At 38.9% G+C, this 3487-nt stretch overlaps 1 long non-coding RNA gene across 1 annotated transcript in view; it reads left to right on the top strand.

The window, feature by feature from the left end:
* LOC123986857 overlaps positions 1-2988 on the top strand; it is a 10989-nt gene extending 8001 nt beyond the window's left edge. The window contains exon 3 of the long non-coding RNA XR_006828996.1: positions 2933-2988. This is a non-coding gene — a long non-coding RNA (uncharacterized LOC123986857). The remainder of the gene's footprint in view (positions 1-2932) is intronic.
* Positions 2989-3487: the final 499 nt, after the last annotated feature.

Genomic DNA, 3487 nt, shown 5'->3' with positions numbered 1-3487 from the left:
GCTTTTGACACCATTGATCACAACATCATGTTAGACAGACTGAGGCACTGGGTGGGGATCTCTGGTACTGCCCTAGAATGGTTTTCATCCTACCTGTTTTCCTTGTATCTGCTTCCCCTTGGACATATTATCCATAAACATGGCATTTCTTTTCATATTTATGCTGATGACACGCAAATATACTTTCCCGTCAGATCCACAGACCCTGGAATGCTGAGTTCACTTAACAACTGCCTTTGTGAAGTTAAAAAATGGATATCAAATAATTTCCTCCAGCTGAACTCAGACAAAACGGAAATCCTGGTCATCGGGTCCCAGCAGATGGCAAATACTGCCATCTGCTGGTTCCCTAGTAAATCACATTAAGCCTGTTGCAAAAAACCTTGGTGTTTGGTTTGATAGTAATTTAAATTTCGAGCAGCACACCACAAAGCTTGTTCAATCATGTTTTTATCAACTTAGAAATATAGCAAAAATTCGATCTATGTTAACTTTTAAGGACACCGAGACCATTTTACACGCCTTCATCTCATCACGCCTGGATTATTGCAACAGCCTTTTCACCTGTTTAACCCAAAAATCTACTGATCGACTCCAGACTGTCCAGAACTCAGCTGCCAGGCTTTTAACCAGAACAAAGTAAAATATGACCACATTACTCCTATTTTAGCTTCATTACACTGGGTATGTTTTAGAATTCACTTTAAAATTCTATTGATTACTTTTAAAGCTCTTCATGGCCTCTCGCCTTGTATTTCTGAACTTTTAGTCCCATATACACCAGCACGTACCTTGAGATCCTCGGGCAAAGGTCTGTTGTCTGTTCCAGAGTCTCGACTGACAGCGTTTGGAACAGCCTCTCTGGAACAGCCTGCCCGAGGAAATCAGGTCGGCTGAGTCAGTGAACTCTTTTAAGTCCCTTCTTAAAACATACTTTTATAGGAGAGCCTTTCCCGATCTTAATTGACTTTATTTTATCCCTTTTATTTTATTGTATTTTACTAATTTTATATTTATCTGTATTTTAGTCTTTTCAATGTTTTCATGCTTTTATCTTCTATTGTTTTTGTATTATTGTTTCTTGGGTATTATTGTCTTTACACTTGTTAAAGCACTTTGTAACTTGTTTTTGAAAAGTGCTCTACAAATAAAGATTATTATTATTACATAAAGTCATTAAAATTAGCCCCACCTTTACCAGCCGCACCATTAATGCATCAATCGCTATAATCCAATAATATATATTATTATTATTATTATAGTCATTCTGCATAATGAGTGCTTTTACTTTTGATACTTTTAAGTACATTATGCTGCAAATGTTATGTTAATCTTATATTTCTACACCGTGGTGCTGCTATTTTAACTTAAGTACAGCTGAGTTGTTTTAAAAATCACATCATTAGAGTTCACCAAAGTTAGTGACAGTTAGTTTCAGCTGATTGTGGTATAAATACACCTGTACCTGGTGAGTTAGTATCGTGCCAGAATGTCCACCTTGAAGACAAAGAAACACTCTGAACAACTCTCTGAAATAACTTCATGGGAGAAACTTTCCAAGTCACTGAACAGCCCCTGGAGTTAATTTGATCATTCGGAGATACAAAATGAAATAATTTGATATATTATTCAAGCTCAATTGAACTCAGAATTGAATTCAGAATAGTATTTTTCCAGGGTTATCGCCGCTGACTGGTGACAACGCCGCTGTTATGAAATAAAAGTGTAATTCTGAAAAGTTATGAAATAAAAAAATATCACACATGTAATTAATTAATCCTCATCAGCTTCCACAAAGTGGTTGCTGGTCTTCATGGCTCCACACACACACAAGTCAAAATAAAAAAAAAACACACACTGTACAAACAGGGCCAGAAGGATTATCAATGGTCCCCATCACCTTTGCAATAAACTGTTTATAACCCTCAGGTCAGGCAAACGCCTGTGCTGTCATTAAACACGCAAAGAGAGGAAGAGGAACACTTGCACTCTGAACGCTTTTTAACTTTTAATGCACTTTTAACATTTTTATCCCAGCCATTGAACTTTAACATTTGTACATCTGGCTGTCGATCTAGGTTTAACTTATGTAATAATATTCTCCATTCGTAACTATTGCACATTGATTTACTTACTATTGCTCATGAAAAGTAGCCATAACCATAACTTAATTATAACTTATTATAATATATTCTATTGTATTCTTTTATTTTACTCTTTATTTTTATTTCAGTTGAACACAGAAGTAAAGTGCATGTCACAAAAACATTTCACTGCGCATCTTGTATGAGTATGTGACAAATAAAAACCTTTACATCCGTAAAACACGAACAACTATTTAAAACGACACAGTGTGGATAAAAAAGAAACGGCTAAACCAACCAAACATAAAGAAACTCAGTGAAATCATTTTAGATATGAAAAGGCCGACAGGAGAAACAAAAAGCTGATTGTCAAACTAAATAACAAGAAAAAGAAAATACAAAGAATAAAAAACAACAAATGAAAGAAAATAAAGATATGTTTGGAATAATGAGACAGCAGGAGGACAGGTGCAGCTTAACAGGTTAAATTCTTTTCCCTTTAAGAAATCAACAACATCATGAATATAATCATCCTCTTTATCTCTAACTGCTCTGTTCCACTGTCACACAGACCTTCACTGCTGACAGCTCCACTTCACCTATAGTGCTAATGAATGGAAACATCCTCTCAGTGAAAGTGTGTGTGAAGGTGTGTATGTGTGTGTTAGTATCAGGATCAGAGAACGACAGCTTTCCTCTGTTCCAGTCCAGATTCACTCTGATCCTCTGGAGCTTCTTCTGAACTCTGAGAACAGTGGATGAAGCTGGTGGTGACCATGCTGAGTATCTACCTCCAGAGAACATTATTGTCCATAATCCAGACACGTTGCCTCCCTTTCTCTGAACAGACTCTGCTGACACACCCAGTAACCAGCCTGTATTGTCTCCAACCTCGACATCCCAGCTGTGAGTTCCTGAGTTAAAGCCCTCAGAGCCCAGGACAGAGCAGTAATAATAATCAAACCTCTCTGGATTGTCAGGAAGCTGCTGTCTCTCTCCTCGTCTCACACTGGTCAGATCTTCAGACAGGATGAGTCTTGGATGAGCAGTGTTTGGGTCCAGAATCACAGGAGTGTAGGAGACCATGTCCTTCATCTTGTTCCAGATGTTGAAGGTCAGGTTGCCCAGGTGTTTGGCCTGGTCTATCAGAGCTCCTGAGGGCAGCTGTGGATCATCCAGCAGGGGGCGCTGCTGGACTCTTTCCACTGCAGCCTTGTAGTTGAGCAGGAATGAGACGTCTTCAGCTCTCAGCTCCTCCTCTGTGGCTCTGACTGTGTCTGAAAGAGCTGCTATCTCTCTGCTCAGAGCCTCCATCTTCTCCTTCATCATCTGACTCTTCTGCTCCTCTTCCTCCCTCAGTGCAGCCATCCTGGCCTCCTCTTCCTCCTCTAGAAACTGGTGAA

This window comes from Micropterus dolomieu, linkage group LG18 (assembly GCF_021292245.1).
Source record: "Micropterus dolomieu isolate WLL.071019.BEF.003 ecotype Adirondacks linkage group LG18, ASM2129224v1, whole genome shotgun sequence".
NCBI classification, from domain to species: Eukaryota; Metazoa; Chordata; class Actinopteri; order Centrarchiformes; family Centrarchidae; genus Micropterus; species Micropterus dolomieu.
Note: the sequence above shows the minus strand (reverse complement) of the source record. Positions and strands in the feature narration are given on the sequence as shown.